The sequence below is a fragment of the Oncorhynchus nerka genome, linkage group LG27, assembly GCF_034236695.1.
Source record: "Oncorhynchus nerka isolate Pitt River linkage group LG27, Oner_Uvic_2.0, whole genome shotgun sequence".
NCBI classification, from domain to species: domain Eukaryota; kingdom Metazoa; phylum Chordata; class Actinopteri; order Salmoniformes; family Salmonidae; genus Oncorhynchus; species Oncorhynchus nerka.
The window spans coordinates 58,747,400-58,760,800 of NC_088422.1; the positions used below are offsets into that span (position 1 = coordinate 58,747,400).

General features: G+C 40.9%; 1 protein-coding gene across 1 annotated transcript in view; it reads left to right on the plus strand.

Moving 5' to 3' along the window:
* The first annotated feature begins 5,260 nt into the window (after nt 1-5,260).
* Nucleotides 5,261-13,401, plus strand: part of tspan4a (tetraspanin 4a) — a 97,488-nt gene continuing 89,347 nt past the window's right edge. The window contains exon 1 of the mRNA XM_029638736.2: nt 5,261-5,448. The gene's annotated coding sequence lies outside the window, so the exon portion shown is untranslated. The remainder of the gene's footprint in view (nt 5,449-13,401) is intronic.

Consider the following 13,401-nt stretch of genomic DNA (forward strand, 5'->3'; position numbering starts at 1 on the left):
CCTGGCCTTAGTATTTTGTGTTTTCTTTATTATTTTGGTCAGGCCAGGGTGTGACATGGGTATTTATGTGGTGTGTTTTGTCTAGGGTTTTTTTGTAGGTAATGGAATTGTGGTTTAGTGAAGTAGTCTAGGTAAGTCTATGGTTGTCTAGAGTGGTTCTCAATCAGAGGCAGGTGTTTATAGTTGTCTCTGATTGGGAACCATATTTAGGCAGCCATATTCTTTGAGTGTTTCGTGGGTGATTGTTCCTGTCTCTGTGTTTGTTGCACCAGATAGGGCTGTTTCGGTTTTTCACATTACGTTTATTGTTTTTGTAATTGTTCGTTATCATCTTTTATTAAAGATGTATAAAGATAACCACGCTGCATTTTGGTCCTCCTCTCTTTCACCGGAAGAAAACCGTAACACATATAGTGACCAGGCACCTCATTTTAAGACATTTGACCACAGTAGAAGTCCAGCAACGCTTCCTATGGCCTAGTTTTTTGTTCAAACTCATCTGATTTGTATTCTAGGGACTCTAGTGAGTAGACTGGACCCTAGCTTCATGGACACACAATCTATTGTTTTTCCTGTACAATGCAATTTGTTTGTGCAATTCAACAAAAGTACAGTAAGACTTTTCATAAACATTACATTTAAAAATTGCATCATTGAACAATAGCACCAGTAAATAAACAAGAATCATACAATCAAAATAATGATTTATTTAAAAAAATATGAATGGTATATTTTTTACCAGTAGGCTTTTATTATGCCTTGATCACACTTAGAGCATTATTGCGCAAAATGGAACGCAGCATCTGGATGTGTGTGCAACAAAAGTTCAACATTTAACTTCTGATACCATTTCTGTCAAGCCGTCTACTCATACTTTGACACGTAAGTTCGATAAATCCAAGGTATGCACCACACAGAACACACTGTGACTGCCTTTGCAACGCAATGATGCAAGGCAAACGCAGCGTTCCATTGGAAATTAATGTAATTCTGGTGTACCAAAATGCAATGAGGCTGTTGGTGTGATAGAGGGGTAACGCCTGGTTCACACCGATAGTGCAAAATAGTACACAGCAAATCTGGATATGTGTGCAACAAAAGTTCAACATTCACCTTCTGCTACAGAAAATAGTGACGACATAGAGGGATGCCTCGCTTCTAGTCCTTAGGAAACTTTGCAGTATTTCATTTTTTATGTATTATTTCTTACATTGTTAGCCCAGAAAATCTCAAGTGTTATTACATACAGCCGGGAATAACTATTGGATATCAGAGCGATGTTAACTTACCAGCACTATGACCAGGAATACGACTTTCCTGAAGCGGATCCTTTGTCCGCACCACCCAGGGCATTTGAACTGATTCCAGATGCAAACCCAAAACAACACCGCCGGTGGAAAGGGAGTCAGAGTATATTACTTGCTAATGTCCAGTCCCTAGATAACAAATTGGACGAAATCAGGGGAAGGTTTGCTTTCCAGAGAGACATCAGGGATTGTAACATACTCTGTTTCACGGAAACATGGCTCTCTAGTGATATGCTCAGTGCATCGCGCTGACAGGAATAAACATCTCTCCGGGAAGAAGGGCGGGAGAGTATGTTTCATGATTAATGACTCATGGTGTAATTGTAACAACATACAGGAACTCAAGTCCTTTTGTTCACCTGACCTAAAATTCCTCACAATCAAATTATCATTATCTCCCAAGATCATTTTCTTTGGTTATTATCACAGCTGTGTATATCTCCGCCTCAAGCCGATACCATGATGGCTCTTAAGGAACTTCACTGGACTTTATGCAAACTGGAAACCATATATCTTGAGGCTGCTTCTATTGAAGCTGGGGATTTTAACAAAGCAAATTTGAGGAAAAGGCAACCTAAATTCTATCAGCATATTGACTGTAGCGCTGGAAAAACACTGGACCATCATTACACTGACTTCCATGATGCATATAAGGCCCTCCCCTGTCCCCATTCGGCAAATCTGACCATGACTCCATTTTGCTCCTCCCTTCTTCTAGGCAGAAACTCAAACAGGAAGTACCCGTGCTAAGGACTATTCAACGCTGGTCTGACCAATTGGAATCCACGCTTCAAGATTGTTTTGATCACGCGGACGGGGATATGTTCCGGGTAGCCTCAGAGAATAATATCGGCATATATGCTGATTCACTGGGTGAGTTTTATAAGGAAGTGTATAGGAGATGTTGTACCCACTGTGGCCATTAAAACCTACCCTAACCGTGGATAGATGGCAGCATTCGCACAAAACTGAAAGCGCGTACCACCGCTTTTAACCATGGCAAGGCGACTGGGAATATGGCAGAATACAAACAGAGTAGTTATTCCCTCCACAAGCAAAATGTCAGTATATATTTTTCCGTTATTTAACTAGGCAAGTGAGTTAAGAACAAATTCTTATTTTCTATGATGGCCTAGGAACAGTGGGTTAACTGATTTTTAACCTGCCGCCCCAGGTAGCCTGGTGGTTAGAGACAAAGTGAAGTCGCAATTCAATGGCTCAGACACGAGACGTATGTGGCAGGGTCTACAGATAATCAGGACTACAAAAGGAAAACCAGCCACGTTTAAATGTCGGACTCATGTCGGCCACGGAGAAGGAGCGCCCACAGTCCTTGGTAGCGGGCCACGTCGGTGGCACTGTAGGATCCTCAAAGTGGGCAAAGAAGGTGTTTAGTTTATCTGGAAGCAAGACGTCAGTGTTAGTGTTCGGCCCAGACGGCATCCCTCAGAGATGCGCACACCAGCTGGCTGATGTGTTTACGGACTTATTCAATCTCTCCCTATCCCAGTCTGCTCTCCCCACATGCTCCAAGATGGCCACCATTGTTCCTGTACCCAAGAATGCAAAGGTAACTGAACTAAATGACTATCGCCCCGTAGCACTCACTTCTGTCATCATTAAGTGCTTTGAGAGACTAGTCAACATTCATCACCCCCCTATACACATCGATGGACAGCAGTGGAGAAGGTGGAAAGCTCCTCGGCGTACACATCACTGACAAACTGAAATGGTCCACCCACACAGACAGTGTGGTGAAGAAGGTGCAACTTCAGGAGGCTGAAGAAATTTGGCTTGTCAACTAAAACCCTCACAAACTTTTACAGATCCCGCCTGGTACGGCAATTGCACAGCCCACAACTGCAGGGCTCTCCAGAGGGTGGTATGGTCTGCACAACGCATCACCGGGGGCAAACCTTCTGCCCTCCAGGACACTTACAGCACCCGATGTCACAGGAATGCCAAAAAGATGATCAAGGACAACAACCACCCAAGCCACTGCCTGTTTATCCCGCTACCATCCAGAAGGCAAGGTCAGTACAGGTGCATCAAAGCTGGGACCGAGAGATTGAAAAGCAGCTTCTATCTCAAGGCTATCAGACTGTTAAACAGCCGTCACAAGCACAGAGAGGCTGCTGCCTACATACAGACTTGTAACCATTGGGCCACTTCAATAAATTGAACACTAGTCACTTTAATAATGCCACTTTAATAATGTTTACATATCTTGCATTACTCATCTCATATGTATATACTGTATTCTACCTATTGCATCTTACACGGAACCCAAACCGGCTGTGCACGTGCTCCATCCTGCGCCATCGTACATACATTTATTTTGTCCCCCCAAACCAAACGCGATCACGACAAGCAGTTTAAAATATCAAAACAAACTCTAAACCAATTACATTCATTTGGGGACAGGTCGAAAAGCATTAAACATTTATGGCAATTTAGCTAGCTAATTTGTCCTATTTAGTGAGGTTGCTGTTGCTGGCTAATTTGTCCTGGGATATAAACATTGAGTTGTTATTTTACCTGAAATGCACAAGGTCCTCTACTCTGACAATGAATCCACACATAAACCGGTCAACCCAATCATTTCTAGTCATCTATCCCCCTTCCAGGCTTTTTCTTCTTTGAACTTATATGGTTAATTACCACGACAACCGACAACACAGTTCATCTTTCAATCACCCACGTGGGTATAACCAATGAGGAGATGGCACGTGGATATCTGCTTCTATAAACCAATGGGAGATGGGAGAGGCAGGACTTGCAGTGGAATCTGCGTCACAAATAGAACGGACTTCTATTTTAGGCCTTGGCAACGCAGACGCTCGTTGACGCATGTGAGCAGTGAAGGTGCAATAATTGAATAATATAGATTTCTAAACTTATTTTGCAATGGTCGCACATGCGAGTGGTGTAGTCAGGGTATTAGCCTTTGCCACTCTGACATTGCTCATCCATAAATGTATATATTATTATTCTATTCCTTACTTAGATTTGTGTGTATTATGTATTTGTTGTGGAATCGTTAGATATTACTTGTTAGATATTGCTGCACTGTCGGAAATTTCGCTACACTTGCAATAACATCTGCTAACCATGTGTATGTGACCAATAAAATTGTATTTAATTTTATTTGCTTCAACATTCACCTTCTGCTACCATTTCTGTCAAGCCGTCTACACATACAGTTTGACGCATACGATCGATCAATCCAATTTATGCACAACACCGGAACGCACTGCAACTGCTTCTGCAACGGAATGCTGCAAGGAAAATGCAGCGTGTCATTGGAAATGAATGTAATTCTGGCGTACTAAAATGAAAAACACTGTCGGTGTGTTCGAAGCGTAAGGAGAACACTGGTGTGTTCATGCAGGAACCAATTGGTGCTCGATGTGGGGCGTTAATGCAGGAACCAATGAGATGCTGTATCATAAACATAGCTTTTACAGCGGACTTTTATTTTAGAGGTTACATCCAAAAACCGGAAGTAAATGTTTTGTTTATATATTTTTTATTTAAAATACCAGGTCAACAATTTACATTGTTACATCATTCAAAACAGAACGCAGGTATTAACAATAAAATACTAAAACATACAAAAAATATAAATGAAATAATACAAAAATTAACTATTCTAGTGCAATTGTAATCACTCTGAAAATATCTTATTACAATGATTCAGGAAAATGTTATTCTTGCTGTTATTCACTAGGGTTAATGTTTTAATAAGATAGTTAAATTCAAATATGTGTAATTTTTGTATAGTATTTTGGAATTTTTGTTTGTGTATAAAGTATTTGGGAACAAGAATAAAACAGGGAAACAGAAACGGCGTTACCGCCACCTTCTGTACTAGAGAAGGAGCGCATGTAAATTGATTGAAACGTGCCTATCATCACCATTGCGGAGCTCCATAAACGTGTTCGCCCGACGGGAATTCAAATGTGTAGGCTACTACAGTAAAGTTACTGATATATTTGAAAGCGGTTCTAGTTTTACAACGGAAACCTCAGGCACAAGAGAGACAAATAGAGAGAGCGAGAAAGAGTGAACTTTCAAAGTTGGCCTACTCACCGAGTATTCTACGGGAAGGTCCAGTATTGACGAGAACATATAAATAGAGGTAAGCCTACATTTCCCCTGGCAATATTGCTATTTTCAGCCAATTTATAGATTACAGACCTAGCTAACATACTAATTGACGCTAATGTGCTGTGCAAACTATTTTAATTGTATATTTCCAGAACTATTTTCTGACACACACACAGAATAACCATTTATTATTATAACTGCAACTTGTAATACCTTTTGGGAAGAGTTTTGAATACATGGTCATGGAAACAAGCAATTTCTTATCATCATGACAACATCTTCAAAATCACACCAACGTCCTTTAGGAGAGTTAGTATTATAGTGCTGTCTTTCCTTCACTTAGGGTTACTAATTTACTAATTCAATATGTATCCAATTCCGTAGCAACCACGTGATGATTCAAATGTATCTCATGTTTTGTTTTTTTCAAATCAAAATCAAATTTGATTGTAGACCTTACCGTGAACTGCTTACTTACAAGCCCTTAACGAACAATGCAGTTTTATGAAACTAAAGTAAAAAATAATAAAAGTAACACAATAAGATAACGAAAATGAGGCTATATACCTGTGGAGTGAGGAACGAGAAAGGGTCTCAGAGAGAAACCTTCCCCTGGTTCCAGATAAAAGACAGAAATAAACTTTCCCTAGGGAATAACATTTCAGAATTCCAAGCATTCCTGGAGCTGTTCCCTCCCTTGTATTGACTTTCCTTCTTTTGGAAGAGGAACATTGAGCCTCACTGACTGCCCAACTCATACCCACAGATAAAGGCAGGCTGATCAGCCCTACAGTACAATTTCATCATAGGACAAGAATACTTTATGTGGTCTTATAGGCTGGTATAGGAATGTAGGATGTTTTCTATTACAAATGTGTTAACTTCCATCTCTACAGTGAATTCGGAAAGTATTTAGACCCCTTCACTTTTCCCACATTTTGTTACGTTACAGCCTTATTCTAAAACTGATTCAATGTTGTTGTTTTTCCTCAATCTACACACAATACCCCGTAATGATAAAGTGAACACAGTTTTTTTATTTATTTGAGCAAATGTATTAAAATTAAAATAAAAAAAATACCTTATTTATGTAAGTATTCAGACCCTTTGCTATGAAACTCAATTGAGCTCAGGTGCATTCTGTTTCCATTGATCATCATTGAGATGTTTCTACAACTTGATTGGATTCCACCTGTGGTAAATTAAATTGATTGGACATGATTTGGAAAGGCACACACCTGTCTAAATAAGGTCTCACAGTTGACAGTGCATGTCAGAGCAAAAACCAAGACATGACGTCGAAGGAATTGTCCGTGGAGCTCTGAGACAGGATTTGTGTCGGCATAGATCTGGGGGTGAGTACCAAAATAATTTCTGCAGCATTGACGACCCCGAAGAACAGTGGCCTCCATCATTCAACGCTGGCCGTCCGGCCAAATTGAGCAATCGGGGGTGAAGGGCCTTGGTCAGGGAGGTTACCAAGAACCCGATGGGCACTCTAACAGAGCTCCAGAGTTCCTCTGTGGATATGGGAAAACCTTCCAGAAGGACAACCATCTTTGCAGCACTCCACCAATCAGGCCTTTATGGTAGAGTGGCCAGACGGAAGCCACTCCTCAGTAAAAGGCACATGACAGCCCGCTTGGAGTTTGCCAAAAGGGACCTAAAGACTCAGACCATGAGAAACAAGATTCTCTGGTCTGATGAAACCAAGATAGAACTCTTTGGCCTGATAGATAGAACTCTTTGGCCCGATAGATAGAACTCTTTGGCCCGATAGATAGAACTCTTTGGCCCGATAGATAGAACTCTTTGGCCCGATAGATAGAACTCTTTGGCCCGATAGATAGAACTCTTTGGCCAAGCGTCACGTCTGGAGGAAACCTGGCACCATTCCTACGGTGAAGAATAGAGGTGGCAGCATCATGCTGTGGGGATGTTTTTCAGCGGCAGTGATTGGGAGACTAGGCAGAATTGAGGGAAAGATGAACGGAGCAAAGTACAGAGAGATCCTTGATGAAAACCTGCTCCAGAGTGCTCAGGACCTCAGACTGGGGCAAAGGTTCACCTTCCAACAGGACAACGACCCTAAGCACACGGTCAAGACAACACAACACAGGAGTGGCTTCACAACAATGTCCTTGAGTGGCCCAGCCAGGACTTGAACCTGATCGAACATCTCTGGAGAGACCTGAAAATAGCTGGGCAGCAACGCTCCCCATCCAACCTGACAGAGCTTGAGAGGATCTGCAGAGAAGAATGGGAGAAACTCCCCAAATACAGTTGTGCCAAGCTTGTAGCGTCATACCCAAGAAGACTCAAGGCTGTAATCGCTGCCAAAGGTGCTTCAACAAAGTACAAAAATGTTTTAAAAAATAAATAAATCATGTTTTTTTACTTTGACATTGTGTGTAGATTGAGGGGAAAAAACAATTGAATACATTTTTTAATAACCTTTATTTAACTAGGCAAGGCAGTTAAGAACAAATTCTTATTTACAATTATGGCCTACCGGGGAACAGTGGGTTCGTTGTTCTGCCTTGTTCAGGGGTAGAACGACAGGTTTTTACCTTGTCAGCTCGGGGATTTGAGCCAGCAACCTTTCTGGCCCAACCTTCTAACCACTGGGCTACCTGCCGCCCCGAAAAGTCAAGTGGTCTGAATACTTTCCAAATGCATTGTATGTCATGACAACCAACTGAGGACCATCAAAGTGACTTATCATTCATATCGATATATTTCTTGTTGTTGTACATTGCAGCAATATGCTTACAGTACGTGAACGTGTTGGTGTTATGCCAATGCAGAGCTTAGTAAACATAGCGAGAGCACAGACACAGCCTCCTCCATATGCTCGCCCACACCTCAACAGTCCAATGCGGATGAACTGATGAACTCTAACTTCTCAGTTGTCTACTGTTTACATTGACTTGCACAAGCCGAGAGAAAATGGCACAGGCATACCCCAAGTTTGGGCTTTGATATTTGGCCATGTTTTTTCTGTTGTGTTCACTAACAAGGACAAGGTTTTAAAAAGTATTTGAAAAACAGTTTAAACAGGAATGATAAAAAAAGGGGGGATGGAGAAGGCTTTTGGTTGTTTTGGTTTTACTCCTGCCGCTGGTGTTTTTTTCCCTGAGTTTTGTAGGCGACTTGTGGCTCCCTCTAGGTGTGGCAACATTCGGGTCGGGATAATTATCACAAACACTGGCTCCACTGAGAGTGGACATGCCAAACCAGCTCTGTATAGTAGGTGTGTGTGTGTGTGTGTAGAAGAGGGAGAAAGAGAAATGGGTCATAATAAATAATACATGTATTTTTATCGTCAGTTGCACACAAGGTCCAACCAAAACCTGACCTGACTGCTTTTAACCCAACCTCTCTGAATTGGAGAGGTGCTGGGGGCTTCCACATTGGGTGCTCGTGGAGCTGTTGTTGTGGGGGGGGGGGGGTTAACTGCCTTGCTCAAGGGTAGAATGACAGATGTTTCACCTTGGGGATTCGAACTAGCAACCTTTCAGTTACTGGCCCAATGCTCTAACCACTAGGCCAAAGATTGTAGAGCGTTTGTTTGTGTGGTAAAAGCATGTATAGTGAGTATGTGTGTGTATTCCTGGACAATGCACAGAGAAGCCCTTTTAGGCACAAGTGGGAGGAAAGATTTGTTCATACAGGTGCTGCCTTCTAAAGGGCCTTCTAAAATATAAAGGGAGAGGGAAATGTACAACTAGCACTAGACAGGCTGTACTGTATACACACACTTCACAAAATGTACCATTGTGCCTCTTGTTAGGTTGGGTGTAAGATCAGATGCAGATGTGAACAAGGTCATGTTGGATCTATTTTGAAGTGTCTTTTGTTTGTTTACTATTGTGTGGGAGTGCTGAAGTTAAGTAAATGGAGTGAAAAACGAAATGCCTCAACCACACTCTTCCTCCCTCTCAGTCTCACCACACACCCTTTACACAACAATTAACATTTGGGCAACAATAACATCTGTCTCTTGTTCAGTCTCTCTTCTTTCACTCTCTCTCTTCTCTGTCTCTCTCTCTCTCCTCTCTCTTCTCTGTCTCTCTCTCTCTCTTCTCTGTCTCTGTCTCTCTCTCTCTCTCTCTTCTCTGTCTCTCTCTCTCTCTCTCTCTCGTTTTCAAATTTTCTCTCCCCATTTATATTTATTTTGTATTTCAGTGAGACTACATTGATTTACTCTTTACTGCATTTCAAACTCTGTTGTCCAGACTGTCATGAATGAATGATTGCTTGCCAATCATTCTGTGGGGAGTTCCCTAAAGATAAGTACACTGCAATAGAAGGCCCACTCATATTTTGATGGTTTACATGGGGCTATTTCGACCTCTGGAGAGTGACCGGGTATCAAGAGCTAATCTTGATATCCTGTAATCTGGCATAGTAGTGAGATTGAGTGCTTGTAAAGATGGAGGCTTCATTCAGTCCACAACTCAATACTCCTGTGGTAAAACTCTGTCACACATGAACAAGGGACTAGCTGACTGAGGAGCTTTCTTGTATATCTGATCGGTTTGATATGGTGTTATTGTGTATACTGTGATAATGGTCTTATGCTATGTTGGATAGGCCTTTAGTGCAGAAAAGGTGCTTTAGTATATGACATTAAGTATTATAACACTGAAAAAGCCTAACACGCTGTTGTGAATTTGGGGGATAGAGCCAGGAGCTGGACTTGAACCAGGGACCTCATGCATGTCAGCACAATCCACAACCACTTTGTTGAAGAGCCTGCTCTTGATAGTCAGCAGGCCGCATAGTGCTGTATTTTAGACATGGTTGCTGCATTATATATTTATTTAATGTAAATCAGTCTTTTTTAAAGACTCATTTTCCACTCTGCTGTTCACCTCATCCTCCCCGCTGCTCTCCTCCAGTTCGCAAATATTATAAATGCCGCTGAAATGTCACACTGCAGCTAATATGACACTTCGTCATTGAACAAATAACCATTTCAGTTCAGGGTGTTTTATGTAATTATATCCTCAATTAGTTCCCAGTGTCTGTCACACTTAGTTAGCGTATAAGCATATTATACTGAACAAAAATATAAACGCGACATGCAACAATTTCAAAGATTTTACTGAGTTACAGTTCATAGAGGGAAACCAGACAATTTTAAATAAATAAATTAGGCCCTAATCTATGGATTTCACATGACTGGGCAGGGGCGCAGCCAATTCGTTTTTTTGTAGAAGCACCATCTAGGCGATTACAGCTTTGAGTCATTTTGGGTATGTCTGTATCAGCTTTGCACATCTGGATTTGGGGATTTTCTTAAATTTTTCCTTGCAGATTTTCTGAAGCTCTATTACATTAAGTGGGGAGCCATGCTCCCCATCCAACCTAACAGAGCTTGAGATGATCTGCAGAGAAGAATGGGAGAAACTCCCAAAATACAGGTGTGCCAAGCTTGTAGCGTCATACCCAAGAAGACTCGAGGCAGTAATCACTGCCAAAGGTGCTTCAACCATGTACTGAGTAAAGGGTCTGAATGCTGATGTAAATGTGATTTAATTTTTTTCAACAATTTCTACAAAGCTGTTTTCACTTTGTCATTATGAGGTATTGTGTGTAGATTGATGAGGGGAAAAAACGATTTAATCCATTTTAGAATAAGGCTTTAGTGTAGCAAAATGTGTAATATTCAAGGGGTCTGAATACTATCCAAATGCACTGTAAATGCCTAGAATTATGTTTTGTTAATGTCAGTATTGTATGTAGCTTACAATTTATGCCTTGTATGTGAATCCATTCATTTCACAAAGGTGTTAAATAATACTTGCTTTGATATTCATTTCTCATGACCATTCCTTGATCTTAGTCAGCTAAACGCATAATACTAGATTGCATGTGTTTTTTTCTAGAATGTTAACTGGAGTCTGCTATTCAGTTTAATAGACTTTGTTAACATGCACATGACATAGTCTTCATGGGTTGCATGTAAGGTATACAGTGCCTTCAGAAAGTATTCATACCCCTTGAATTATACAATATTTTGTTGTTACAGCCTGAATTCACAATTGATTAAATATATTTTTTCTCATCTATTTACACACAAAACCCCATAATGACAAAGTGAAAACATGTTTTTAGACATTTTTGCAAATGCATTGAAAATGAAATACAGAAATATATGCCAATTACCAGACACTTTTATCCAAATTACTTATAGCAGTGTGTGTCTACAGTACATTTTCATATGGGTAGCCCCAGTGGGAATCAAACCCACAATCATAACTCAGCAAGGACTCCATGTAGGCTACATGCAGATCACCAGTCATGGATTGGGGTTTCGTCTTGTGAAGTTGCTAGTTGGTGATTTGCTGTCTTCAGAGAGGTAAATAGAGATCCATGGTTGAACAAATTAGCACACTAACGCAGCAAATCAATCAACCAAATGGAAACTTATGTAAATGCATTTGCTTCTATTAGCTTCACCCCTAACAAGGTCCTCCATTATATCATTAGCATGCATGGTCTGCCACTCCACAGTCCACAGTGACTCGCTCTCTCATTGAGAAGTTCACAAGGTACTGTTTTACTTGCTCGGCCGGGTTTTGTTGCCATGGCAACATCTGTCAGAAATCTGCAAGAATGTGTTGTCCAATCCTGAAGCCTCCCCTATCTCTGCTTTATTTCAAAAATACATTCTAGGGAAGTTTGCGACACAGTTCACACAGTTATAGATTTTCCTAGATCAAGTATTCCCTCTGTTTTTGAAAAAAGAGTGAGCCTGATCAAAGCTGAAGTGAAGTCCCAGGGAACATCTCTCATTCCTCCCTGTTCTCTCTCTTACTCTGACTCTCTCTGTCTACCTTTCGCTCTCTCTACCTCTGTCTACCTGTCTCTCTCTCTCTGCTATGTGTATTACAGTATGTGTTCCCAATTGTTTTCCGAACATTTAATACCTTAGCCTGATTCAATATTGTTAACCTGCAGTAGTGGGCTGACTCATTGTTTTTGTGCAGTTGAATTACACATCCTGATGTCTTTGGAGAGAGTGAAGATGCAGTTAGGGATAATGCATTGCCGGCTGTCAAGCGTTCCTATGCTGTGAGAGGGAGGCAGGGGACGTTTATTTATGAAACAGACACATATTTGGTGTTCACGCTGACATTGTCTACTTCCAGGGTGACAGTGGGGTTATGACTATTTGATTTAAAAGCTGATTGAGGCCACAAAGGACTTACTGCATCAGCAGGTTTCACACTGTTAAGATATAGTGTAACATTTCTGTGAACATGCAGTATTTAAATTGACCACCAGTGGGTAAGATAGTCAAACGAAAGTGTCTCAACTCGTCCAAAAATTGGAAAGAAACATGGTAGCGTGTGTGAATGGACTAGACTGAGGGATTGTGTGTGTGTTTGGTAGTTATTTAGTGTTTTACCATTTTATCATTACATCAACTACTAGAGTTGGTTCCCTCATCCCCCAATTACCCTCTTATCTCATTCCCCAAACATAAATAGGTGTTCTACTTAACACTCCCCTTTTCTCACCTACTTTCATTTTTGCTCCAGTTTTCTTTCCTGCTATTTCTGTTCACCAGTCACCAGAACATAAGCAAGTCAGATTGATTTTTTTTTTTTTTTAAATGGACCGACCTGAGACAAATAAGGCAATTGGGAAACCAAAATTCAGCATACAGTAATAATGCCCTCTGTAGGTTTCTCATCATTCTTACATATGACTATCAACATTCTGTTGTAGCAAATTTTCTATTGATTTAAATAAGGTGCCAGCCTCCCCACCTCTCCCAGCCACCACTGTTGTGTAGGACGACTGTTTAACATCTTTGGTTTGGAGTCATGTTGGACAGCTTGTACCTTAATGAAACTCAGGTTGTAAAGATATTAGCTATCCCACAAGCTATAGACTTGCCGTGCAAAGAGGTAAGATCAACGTTGGACTCTCCACTTTTTTTGTATTATTTCAAAATAATCAAATATAA